The sequence below is a fragment of the Pteropus alecto genome, unplaced genomic scaffold (genome assembly GCF_000325575.1).
Source record: "Pteropus alecto unplaced genomic scaffold, ASM32557v1 scaffold75, whole genome shotgun sequence".
In the NCBI taxonomy this organism is placed as follows: Eukaryota; Metazoa; Chordata; class Mammalia; order Chiroptera; family Pteropodidae; genus Pteropus; species Pteropus alecto.
Window position 1 is genome coordinate 26,326,752 of NW_006440638.1, and position 13,613 is coordinate 26,340,364.

The following is a 13,613-nucleotide window of genomic DNA, read 5'->3' on the forward strand; positions in this document are numbered from 1 at the left end:
CACTGGAATACCCCGCAGCCATAAGATGAAATACTGCCATTTTTGACAACATGGATGGATCTCGAGATTATCATGTTAAGCGAAATAAGTCAGATGGAAGTTGAAAACCATATGATTTCATTCATATGTGGGATATAAAACTAAAAGCAACAGATGAACAAGACAAACAAACAAAAATTCATAGACTCAGATAACAGTTTAGTGGTTACCAGAGAGAAAGGGAATAGTGGGGAGGCAGATAAAGGTAAAGGGGCTCAAATATATGGTGACAAAGGGAGATTTGACTTTAGGTGGGGAACAGCAATGTAATATACAGATGAGGTATTATTGAATTGTGTACACTTGAAGCCTATATAGTTTTTTTAACCAATATCACCCCAATAATATTAATAAGAAAAAAAAAAGAAGCCCTGTTAGACTCCAAAGACTTTTGTTAAATATTATTATAATCCTAGTGCTCTACTGATTTCTGTACATATTTTTTTGTTCTATCTCATGTTTAAGTAGGAATAATTTTAGAGTTACATGCCATAAAATGGAACATTTGAGTATCTTACAGACTTCATAGTCTAAATCAGAGGTTGGCATTCTTTCTCTAAAAAGGGCTATATAGCAAATATTTTAGGTTTCGTGCTATATGGTCTCTGTTGCTACTCAACTCCACTCTTATAGCTTGAAATCAATAGGCAATATGTAAATAAATGAATGTTGTCATGTCTCAACAAAACTTTATTTGCAAAAACAGGTCGCAGTCTGGATTTGGCAGACTGGCCATAGTTTGCCAAACCTGGTCTAAATGTCTAGTGTTACAAAGATACTACTAAGACCAAGAATGAGCACAGACTTGTCCAAGGCCATGGAGGCAGTAGTGACAGAGATTTATTCCTTTCAGACTTCAAATTCCATGTTTCTTTTCTTTGATTATTTAGCTCCTCCCTCTGATGATTATTAGCATTTTCCGTGATGTGATACATACTATTTTTAACATCTCTGTATGTAAAGGGATATTCTCTGTTGGTTCATAAGGTTGAAATGTAACCTGTTATCTCCCACTCAAAAAAGCTCATTTGAGTACAAGTGAGGACAGTGTTACTACAGAAGTAACTCTGAATTTATTCTGATTTATTAAATGATAGTAAATCACTCACAAAATTCAAAACTTTATTATAACAACTTACTTGGAGCACATTTTCCAACCCATTGTGACTTCTGGACACTAGTGAATCACACGATGTGAAAAGCTGCTATGGTCTTCGGTGTCAGGTATAAACACATATTGATTGTGTCCATTCATGTCCTCTTATATCTACTTTTCCATCATCATGTCATTTAGTGTTTTCACATTTCTCATAGAAACTGGCTTTTCCTTCACTACAAAGTCTCCTTTATCAAACCTACAATTATAGCAACCCTTTCTTTTTAAAATAATTTTTTATTTTGCAATTATAGTTGACATACAATATTATATTTGTTTCAGGTGTACAACATAGTGATTAGATATTTATGTAACTTACGATGCGATTACCCTGATAAATCTAGTACCCATCTGACACCATACATAGTTATTACAATATTATCTACTCTATTTCTTGTGCTGTGCTTTACATCCCCATGACTATTTTGTAACTATCAATTTCTTAATCTCTTTCCTTTCCCCAACCCCCTCCCTGCCCCCTCCATCTGGCAACACTCAAAATGTTCTCTGTATCTGAGTTTGTTTCTGTTTTTTTTTGTTGTTGTTGTTTAGTTTTTTTCTTTAGATTCCACATATAAGTGAAGTCATATGTTATTTGTCTTTCTCTGTCTTACTCTACTCAGCACAATAACCTCTAGGTCCATCCATGTCGTTGCAGATGGCAAGATTTCATTCTTTTTTTATAGCTGAGTAATATTCCATTGTGTATATATATATCACCTCTTCTTTATCCATTCATCCATTGGTAGATACCCAGTTTGCCTCCATATCCTGACTATTATAAATAGTGCTGCAGTAAATATATGGATTCACATGTCCCTTCAAAATAATGTTTTGAAATTACTCAGATAAATACTCAGAAGTGGAATTCCTGGGTCCTTCTTTGTCTCTTGTTATATCCTTTGTTTTAAAGTCTGTTTTCTCTGATATAAGTATTGCTAGCCCAGCTTTTTTGTTTGTTTCCATTTTCATGAAATATCTTTTTCCATCCCTTTACTTTCATCTATGTGTGTCTTTTGATTTGAAGTGAGTTTCTTGTAGGCAGCATATGTAAGGCTCTTGTTTTCTTATCCATTCAGCCACCTTATGTCTTTTGATTGGAACATTTAATCCATTTACATTTAAAGTAATTGTTAATAGATTTGTAGTTATTGCCATTTTATTATTCATATTTTTATCTCTTCTATTTCTTCTTCTTCCTTCTCCTCCCCCTCCTCCTCCCTCCCCTCTCCCCTTTCCCCTCCTCCTCCAAGTCCCTCTTAACATTTCCTGTAATACTGGCTTGGTGATGATGAACTCCTTTAGCTTTTCTTGTCTGGGAAGCTCTTTATCTGTCTTTATATTCTAAATGATAGCTTTGGTGTGTGAAGTAGTCTTGATTGTAGGTCCTTGCTTTTCATCACTTGGAATATTTCATGACAATCCCTTCTGGCCTGCAAAGTTTCTGTTGAGAAATCTTCTGACAGTCTTATGGGAGCTCCTTTGTAGGTAACTAATTGTTTTTCTCTTGCTGCTTTTAAGATTCTCTCTTTGTCTTTAACCTTTAGCATTTTAATGATGATGTGTGGGCCTCTTTGGATTCATCTTGTTTGGGACCTTTTGTGCTTCCTGGGCTTGTATGTCTATTTCCTTCTCTAGGTTAGGTAAGTTTTCAGTCAATATTTCTTTCTTCAAATAAGTTTTAATTCCTTGCCCGCTCTCTTCTTTTGGTATCCCTATTATGTGAATGTTGGTACACTTGATGTTATCTCAGAGGCCCCTTCAACTATCCTCATTATTTTGAATTTTTTTCCTTGTTGCTGTTCTTCATTTTGACTGGTTCTTTTTTATGTTTTCTATCTTCATTTTTATATTTTCTATCTCTTTATTGAAGTTCTCACTGAGTTCATCTACTCTTCCCCTAAGTTCATTGAGCATCCATATAACCAGTGTTTTGAACTCTGCATCTGGTAGATTATTTGTCTCCATTTTGTTTAGTCATTTTCTGGAGCTTTGTTCTGTTTTCATTTGGGGCGTGTTTCTTTGTCTCCCCATTTTGGCTGCCTCCATGTGTTTGTTTCTATATATTAGGTAGGGCTGCTATGTCTCCCAATATTCATAGTATATCCTTATGTAGTAGGTGTCCTGTGGGGCCCAGTGGTGCAATCTCCCTGGTCACTTGAGCCAGGTGATCCAGGTGTGTCCTTTGTATGGGTTGTGTGTGCCATCCTGTTGTAGTTGAGCCTTGGTTACTGTTTGCTCATCAATGGGAGAGATTGACTCTCTGGGTGGTTGGTTGTGAAGCCTGGCCATGAGTACAGTGGAGGAGCTGTTGTGCGGGGGCTGACCTTATAGAGCAAGATTTTCTTTTAGCAGGGTTCTGGTGCCTGCCCTGTCTGCCCCTTGGGTGTGTCATCCTCAGATGTGGCCCCATTTGGTGCTCTGGCTCTGACCAAAGCCGGACATGGGGTGTGCAGGCCAGGGCCTCCTGGGAGGGGCTACGCCGCAAGCCAACTTCAGCCACAGCTTGTGCCCTGTGCAGGGCCACCTGGCCTGAGCTACCAAGCAATCCAAAGATGGCCAACACCCATGCTGTGTTTGGATGTGCCTGGGAGGCCAAGCCTCAAACCAAGGCTGGTTGACACCTATGCAGGGCTTGCGGCTGTCCAGCAAGAGAAACAAGTCACACTGAGGCCAGATTCTGCTTGTTTAGGTTTTGCGAACCTTTGAGAGATTTTAGGAAAGCTTGCAGCATGAGTCAGACAGGCCATCTGTATGGAAAAGCCACTGAAAGCAGCTTGAGTGGGCCTGCAAGTTAGATGGGGAGGGTCTCAGGGAATCACCAGGACAGTAACCAGAGTTAGTCAGATTGATAAAGACTCAGACATGGTGGCCACCTTTGTGTGCACAAATGGAGAAGAGGGGCCTCAACAAAGGAACAGTGACCTCTGCCAGCACTTCTGTCTGGGAGAAAGGCGTCCCTCAGGCTCTTGCCCTGAAGGCAGGAAATTCATTTCCACCCCAAATATCCCTGGTGCCTTTTGAGCTGCTGCCTCAGCAATAGAGCTCAGAGTGAGTTTATTAGAGGTAAGTCTATGTACCGGCCCTTTAAGAGAATACCTATGACTCCTGAAGCCCTCTGTCTCACTCAGCCACAATCTCTGCTGATTTCCACACCCAGATTTTGTGGGGACTTCTTTTCCTAGCACTGGAACCTGGGCTGGGGAGCCTAGTTTGGGGCTAGGACTCCTCGCTCCTCCAGGGGAGGAGATAGCCACGATATCCCTTCTGAACTTTTACCGCCACAGGCTGGTTTGGGACCAGGCTGTTTGTGTCTTTTTCCCTCCTACCCATCTTGAGGTGGTTTCTTTTGTATGTCTTTATTTATATGACTTATGTTCAGCTAGACTTTAGGGCATTTTCAATAATGGATTTTCTGTAGTTTAGTTATAAATTTGATGTGGTCATGAGAGGAAGCAAGCACAAGTGTCTACCAAGTCTGCCATCTTGACTAGAATTTTTTGTGTTTTTATTAAAAAAAAAAAGACCTCAAATTCATAAAAAGCCATCTACAATTTATGCTCCACATTTTATGTTTCACTTTATAGTAAAATTTTAATCAGGATGCCATTGCTGACTATACTTTTAAAAAGGGTTTTGCCTAATGTTTAACATAGAACTTTTATACTCAAGAGGGCAAAGAAGGCACAGTGTATATCATTGTAATGGTGGTATTGGTGAAATACTTCCAAATGACCTTTCATCTCTTGGACTGGATTCAGCTCCTTATTAAAGAGCCACATCTTCATCAGCTGTCTGGGTCTTGGTTGTTTGTGAGACTTCTATGGGGGCTGATAATTACAAACACAGGGTTCCCTTTCTCCCATCTTTCCAGGAAATGAGAACTGAGACTATGTCTGCCATTACTTTGGAAGTAACATTCTGAACCTTCTGGTGAAAATAGGCTTAGGAAAAAAGTTGCATAAAACACCTAACATTGCAAGGTTTTATTTACATTTTGGTTGCAGCTTTTTGAAATTTGTGCTGTTCAACTGATTTATGGTCCCTGTGTATTCCTCTTTGGTCCTAAATAAGGATCTTGGGAATTACAGGTCCATAAGAACTACAAGGCTTCATTTTTTGTTCATGTGTTCTTTTATGTTTTTTCCTCCTTTGCAGATTTATTTAGAGTTAAACACTTAAGTTGTTTTTACTTCTGTGTTTCCCTGGTTTCAGGACATCAAAATATTTTGCCAACATTTTTCAGTATCTGTAAGTAACTCCATGGTCTACTTTTTAACCAAAGTAGTGATTTAGAAAGCTCTAAATGTTCAAAGAATGTACCTGGGGTGTTAGAGGCCATAATTGCTGGCTAAATCATATTCTGGGCACTTATTTATGCTGATAAAACAAATTTGAGGAATAATTACTCACCTCTTTGAATGAAATGGATTTTTAAGCGAACCCCTGTTGGAGGAATACAGACAGGACAGTAGCATAGATCAGAGAGTATAGTGTCTAGAGTCAGATGACCTAACTTAACAGAATCCTATCTCTACCTCTTTCCAGTGTGTGGGCCTTAGAAAGTTACTTTATCTCTCTAAGACTCCATTTCCCTTTCAGTAAATAGAGAATATCAGGGATATGTGCCTATCATCTAGGGCTGTTCTGAAGATAACAAGATGGGCCATGTAATGCCTTTAGAAGTCAATAAATATTTGTCATAATTCTAGGGTTTACAAATCCCCCCAAATATTTTGTTTCATTGAGAGACTGTACTGTAATTTAGAAATATATCCATTTAGAATTAAACTCCTTCTCTTCTATGTCATGAACACGAAGTTACATGAATTTTAAATTAGACCATAGTCATCTTGGCTAATCTAATTCTTCTCTGAAGTTTGTGAAAGTTAATGCTCTTAGGTCATAGCTCTAGAGAACTGCTGGTCAAGAGAATAGATTTATCTTTAGATTTGAAATTAAACAAAAGCAAACAAATAAACTAAAAAAGACATATTGGCATGTTCTCAGTAAACATGCCTTAATCACATGACCTTGACCTAACTGCAAGAGAAGCTGGGATGTGTTCCACTTTGCCTATCATTATCTCTTCTACCCATCATTTCAGAAAAACTCTACTGCATCCTTAGTTGTCATTCTGATTCCAATCTTATGTTTTATGCTCACAGCAACTGATGAATTAAAAGATTAAGTTTTTAAAAATTTTTAGTTTTCTAGGTCTTGTGAAGATATTAGTTGGTATCTTTTAAATTTTCTATGTGGTCTTTTTTTTTTTTTTTTGCTATCACTGGACATATATTGTATATTCATGGTAAGGAGATAGGCAGAGTCCTCTGCACTCATTTCATAAAGCTCAAATTTTTAATGATTATGAAATATAAAGTGGAAAATTATTGGCTTCAATACATAATTTTGACAAGGTGACATTACAATTTTAAATTAATGATACCAGAAATACTGATAAAATCATATTAAGACAAAAAAGTGGATGTGGCTTCGGTCTCCAGTCTAGTTATTTCTCTTTTTATTCCTTCACAAGCACCTAAAAATTCTTACTTTGTTATCCATAAGGATCTATTAATTTCCCATTGCTTCTATATGCCTCAGTTTGTCAATAAAGATTTTCTTTTCCTTAACTGAACCCTGATTGTTTCTTACTTCCTTCCCATTATTCACTTACACAAAGTCTCCCCTTTAGCTATGCCTCTGTTTGAATGATTCTATCTTTTCTACTAGGAATGCCCTCTCCAAAAATGTTTAACTGGTAATGTCCTGCTCAAGAAGCAACTCTCTTTGTGGTCTTCTTCCAGAATTCTCGAGCCTGTGTTATTCCTTGACTTGTGAGTTTCTAGAACCTTAAGGTGTTTGTCCTTGAAGATAAAATCTTGTCCAGAATGTTATCCCCAGAATGGAGCACAAAACTGCACATAGAATGTGTTTAATAGCTATTAGTTGGACAAATTAATGTATTTATGTATTTGGCCCTTATTTTTGTTTCTCTTATTTGCGTACTGTATTATTCAGGACAGAGTAAGCTATTCTGTGATAACAAATAATGTCAGTGACTTATGAAATCAAAGGATATGCATGTTCTTTTGAGTCAGCTGTGGCTCTGTTTCACGTTGTGTTTACTCCTACCTAGGTTGATGGAGCAGACTCTTTTGGGAACATTTTGATTATTGTGAAAAAAAAATATGGCTCCAGAGCTTCTATTTGGAAAAGATATGTCAGTTCTGCCTTTATGGAGTAAATAAAATGACACTTCTGGAGTTCAGGAGAGTAGAAATGTATAATCCATCCTCAAGGATAAACACACTAAAAAAGGAATTTTTGGCAACTAATAATACAATTTACCACTGGGAGATAAGCACATATCATCTAGTGCATTTATTTAGTCCCTTTGGTGGCATTTATCCTACATACCCAACTATGGTGTTAAATCATGTACATGAGTGAGAAAGTTCCTTCAAAAGTTAGCAGCAGGCAAAAAATAAATAACAAGAATTACAGAATTATGAATTATGATAGATGACATCATTTCTGATAGCCTGGACCAGAGGTTTTATATTAACCCTCATGAAATATAAACACAGGGGCATTCTTGTTTGTCTTTTGGTATGAATAACCTTGCTTCTGATTTCATATTTTCCCAAATCTGAAGAATAGGATGTTGAATAAACTACCTTCCTTGATGATGACTTTCCAGTCTGGTGCATTTCTCCACAGTCTACTCTCTCCTTCAATTCTTCTATATGTAGTGTAGGCCATTTCAAATATCTGAACATTTAAGCAAAAATTTTTGCAGTGCAGGATGATACACAATTAAGTCCCATCATCATTGTTTTTTCTTCTTCGATCTGTGTTAGCATCATTAGCTTTAATTTAATTACACCATCTTTTATTATTGAATACATTTAGAATTCACTTTATTGGTTTAATTTTTTATTTTTCCTTTTGCAAAACCTCCAAAATGGTTTATTAGAATCTACTGACCTTCTGATGCTCATTTTGCTTTCTCTTTTTATTCTTTCTCCCCCTTTCTTTCCCTTCTTTTCTTTTTTTCTTCTCCCCCACTCTGCTGTCTCTACCTTTCTCTTTCTCTTCTCTTCTTTTTCTTTCTTGCATGCTCTTCTTTCCTCCCTTCCGTGCTTGCTCTTAAAAATCTATTAAATTCTTTTTCTTTCCCTTTCTCTCTCTCTCTCCCTCTGTCTTCCCTTCCTTCTTCCCTCCCTTCTCTTCCTCCTTTCCTTGCTTTCTCTTTTATTTTTTAATGGCTGTCAGATAGGGGTCGGGCTTCATAGAGTCTTTAATTTATTGAATGTCTACATGACATCAAATACTTTACTAAGGATTTTGGGGCTTTTTTAACATTTAAATTAGACTAAATATGGCATGTTTATGTACACAAAATATCGGTTGCATTTAGTATAAAAGATTATAAACTAGTGGTTGAAAGTTATTTGGGACCTTATCTGATGAGTTCAGACATTCTTATTTCTCTTACTCATCCCCAGCAAGAATAAACACAAAATGGCTCTACCTCTCCTTGTGTACTGCTTCTGAATGGACTTGAAATAACTTATCTTTAATAGGTCCAAGCAGCTCACAAATTTGCTTTCATTAGTGACATTACAACTCTAGCATCATCTTGGGCCTTTTAAATAGTGAGAAGTACCAGTGTTTAGTACTATTCAAGGCTCTTTTAAAGCAAGTTAATAGCAACTGTCCTACAGTGAGTTTCAAGCTGATTATTAGTACCCCGGTCCTCCTTTCTTCTTAATCTTGTATATATGATAGTTTCAGGGTGTATGTACAATTTCTCCCCTTAGCCAGATGCATGTCCTTATTATGTCTTTTATGCAGCTCAGTACAGTTCATGTCCTAATAAGAATTCATACCTTATCTATTCATTCCACAGATATTTATGGAGAACCCCCTACCTGTCAGGTACCCTGTTAGGTACTAAGGCCCTGCAGTTAAAAACTCAGTTCCTGTCCTCAAGGAAAGAATCATTTTTCATACAGAGAGATAATTGCTGTAAGCCCTGGGGTCCTCTGCAAGGGTAGAAGAGAGTCTCCAACTCAGCCTTGGGAAAATGGTCATCAGACAGAAAAGGACCCTTCCTTGGTCTATGATGTATATTACTGTCATCATTTCTCTGGCTTGAGGCAGTGATTCTTAAAGTATGGTAGTGAGTCTTTTAGATTCCATCTAGGAGAAAAAGTTTGTTGTTAGTGTGTATGTTTGCAGAGAGGATGTTTTTTGAGCAAACATGTCTTTGAAATCTAACATATATACAAGAAATGTATAATCATAAGTTTGTAGTTTGATGCCTTACATAAAATAAGCATGCCAGTGTCCAGGACCTGGATTAGGAAACAGTACCTTGCCAGCCCCGTGAAGTTCCCTTTGTGCCCCTGCCTAGACATTACCACCTTTTGGATGGACACTGACCTAACTTCTACTACCAGATCAGTTTTTTTCTGGTTTTGAACTTTATGTAAGTTCAGTGCCATCATACAACTGATATTCTTTTGTGTCTGACTTTTCTGAGCTAACTTCATGTTTGCGAGATTGAGTGATATTGTAGGGTACAGTTGTAGTTTATATATTCTTTTTGATTTCTAAGGTTTGATCTCATATTCCATTGTATGACTATACCATCATTTATTTATCTTTTCTGTGTTGAGAAATATTTGGGTTCATGGACTTTCAATACCATTCAATCTCACTTTTGGCTCAGAGACTTAGCAAACAATAATAAACAGCTGGATTTGAAGACATTGTTTTCATTTTCTTAATACATTTTTGGTTACTTTCTATTTATGTCAAGTTATACTAGTTTTTCTATTAAGTGGTGATATAAAGTTTTCTTTTAAATAATTTCAATGGAAATAAATGAATTAAAAATGTTTTAGTAATAATATAGGTATACTATTATGACAAATATGGAGGTGGAATTCAAGTAGCTTGGGATAAATGGGTTTAGAGCTTTGGTTTTTGTTGTTGTTGTTAGAAAGTAATAATTTAAATGCCTAAGGGTTTTAACAATCAGTATTCTCAACCAATTAGTTTAATGATTTATCAGAATGTGTGGGATTAATATAGGCTTACTCTGTTAAGGTCCAGGAAATATCTGGAATCAGCATGCCAAGAGTTTGAATAGGCCCAGGTAAGATCCATAGCAAGAGCTCTGGGCAAGAAAGAGAGAGAGAGAGAGAGAGAGAGAGAGAGAGAGAGAGAGAGAGAGAGATGCAAAGATGGTGACCACTTGGGAGTGAGGTTGACAGAAAAATGGCTAGAGAAGCAATGCTGACTCTGATATGCTGATCCACAGTTTATGTTAAGAAGGTCAAATAACTCACTTGATTCTCACTTCCTCCTTCTCTCTTGACAATAATAATACTTGCAAATTATTTTTTATTATTTGCAGATTATTAATTGCACTCATTATGGACAAAGCACTTTGTATAGTTTATACTCTTTAAGTCTTACAGTAAGCCTACAAAAGAAGTGTATATTACTGTGGTGGGCAGAATGTGGCCCCCAAAAATGTTTGAATCCAAATCTCTGTACTTGTTAATCTGTTACTTTACATGCAAAGGGGTATTAAAGCTGCAGATAGAATTAAGTTTACTGAACTGTCGACCTTAGAATAAGGGGATTTCCCTGGATTTTCTGGGTGCGCCCAGTGTAATCACAAAAGTTCCTAAAAGTAGAAGAAGGCAAAGAGAGGGTCAGAGTGAAGTGATGTGAAAACCCGCATTGGTCTCTAAAAAAGTCTGCATTTGTAGCCAGGTCTATGTGACTCTAAAACAAATACTCTTGATTGTTAATGCCAACAATCTAAGACCAGAACATAGTTTGGGTCATTATATCACTTAGCTATTTTAATTTATCCACTAGATAGTAGAAAGAAAATCAGATTGGCTCCAAAAGTCTGAGAAGTGAAAAAGGACGGTCATCACATTTAAAAAAAGGATTTATGGACTTATGGGCCTAATATACTTTTGTATAAGTTGGTATCTGTGAGAATGTTCATGATGCACTTAACAGAGAAGCCAACTCAAACTGGCTTAACAATAAAGGAAAATTTTACAAACATCAAACAAACAAATAAACAAAAAGTCCACTGCTTTTCTAGCTTCAGTTTAAACTTGGTCCAACATTACAGTGAGGCCGTGTTCCCTCTCTCCCTTTCTCCCTCCCTTCCTTCAGTATTTCTCTCTTTCTACTCTGTTTTGCCTTGTCTTGATTACACTTAAAAGCTAACTCTCTTGGGATCCCTACATAGCTGACTGAATCTCCTAAAGTCTTGTCTTTCCTTTTCACAAAAAGCAGGAAAGAAAAAAATGCCTTCCTACCAGTATTCTTACCCCCAAATAAGCTACCAACCAACGAAACAAACAAAAAGCAAAGAAAAAGAAATTCTCAGTGATTGAAATAGTTTGGATCACATGCACGCTGCTGTCCAGTGGAATGAGAAGTACATCTTTCCTAGGCCATACCTAACTCCAGAAAAAAATAAACTTTCCTGAAACCACATTGATTCCCACACAGATATCAGAAGCCTTCAGAAGGAGGACTGGTTCTTGTATAACAAAGAGACAGCCTAATAACACTTCAAGGAGAAAAGAGGTTCTGCCAAGGCAGCAGAAGTGATAGATTTGACAGCAAGGTCAGTTCCTTCTACCCAGGAAGCTAAAACTAAAATCATTCCATTTACATTAGTCTGTGTCAGAGTAGTTCAGTCATGTGGTAGCTGCATTTTCTATTTGTGTGTAAGGGTCCATAGGAATATTGAATGTAAACATTTTATAGACAGGTTGCTTCCGTATCTTAGCTATTGTCAATAATGCTGCAATGAACATAAGGGTTCATTTATCTTTTCAAATTTGGCATTTTGAATTTCCTTGAATAAATACCCAGAAGTGAAATTGTAGGGTCATGTGGTAGTTCTATTTTTAATTTTTTGAGGAACTTCTATACTGTTTTCTACAATGGCTGTATCAATTTTTAATCCTACCAATAGTGCCCATACATAGATGAATGGATACAGAAGATTTAGTACTTATTTACAATGGAATATTACTCACCATAAAAAAGAATGAATTCTTGCCATTTGCAAAAACATGGAAGGACCTAGAAGGTATCATTTATGAAATAAGTCAGAGAAAGTCAAATACCATGTGATTTTACTTATATGAGAAATCTAAAAAACAAAATAAATGAACAACCTAAACAGAAAAAAACTCAAAAACAGAGGAAAAAATGATGGTTGCTAGATGGGAGGGGGATTGAGGGGATGGGTGAAAAAGGTGAAGGTATTAAGAAGTATAAATTGACAGTTATAAAAAATAGTCATGGGGATGTAAAGTACAGCATAGCAAATACATTTAAAGTATTTAGTATTGTCAATAATATTGTAATAACTATGTATGGTGTCAGATGGATACTAGACATATCAGAGTCACTTCATAAGTTATATTAACATCTAATCACTATATTGTACATCTAAAACTAATATAATATTTATGTAAACTGTAATTGAAAAATTAAAAAAAAATTAAAAAAATGAAAAAACAAAACAAAACTAAAACACTTTATGGAGTCTTGATCTTAGCAGAATGATGCAATCAGTGAAATGTTCAGTGAAAGGTCTCCAGGATATGTTTATAGTATTCTCTTTCTGTGTCTTTTTATTGGTGTCTATTTAAAAGAATATTAAAGCATTTCTTAAAAACATTATTAAGCAGAGCTCCATATAGATAGCCAATCCCTTTACTTACGAAGTATCTATTATTCCTTGCCCACAGTTACAATTATTTTTTCTATTGCCTTAAGAAAATTTTGTAATTGAACAGTAAGAGAGTGACAGTCTTCTAGATTCTAAGAACTCTCAAGTCCCTATTAAACTCATAGCCAAGGAAACATTAATCAGTTGCCAATAAGCAGCTCTGTAGTGGAGTTCACATATGTTTCTCATCAGAAATAACATATGCTTGAATGAAAACTCCAGAACTTTACCCACTAGAGACACATTTTGTTATTAAGAGTTTCATTATGCTTTTCTTTTTGTCATGGCTGAATGACCAGTTAAAACATAAAATGTCATTTGGTAGTTGGGAAGGAAAAAGATGGATTACTCTTTTCATTGAATGTCCTGGTTGCTGATTCCATACAGGGAGAAATATATTAATGTCTGTCTCTGAATTTATACTTATTTGGCAAAATAAGTTAATAATTAATAATAGTATTGCTAAAGTCTTCTTAACCAAATTCAAAGCCTGCCATTATCCCATATGACCTGTGTGATCAGTTAACCTAACTCTGTAAAATGACAATACTAATGTTAATTTTACCTTGTAGGATTGCTGTAAGGTAAAAAAAAAAAAAATTAGAAAATACATTTAAAGTA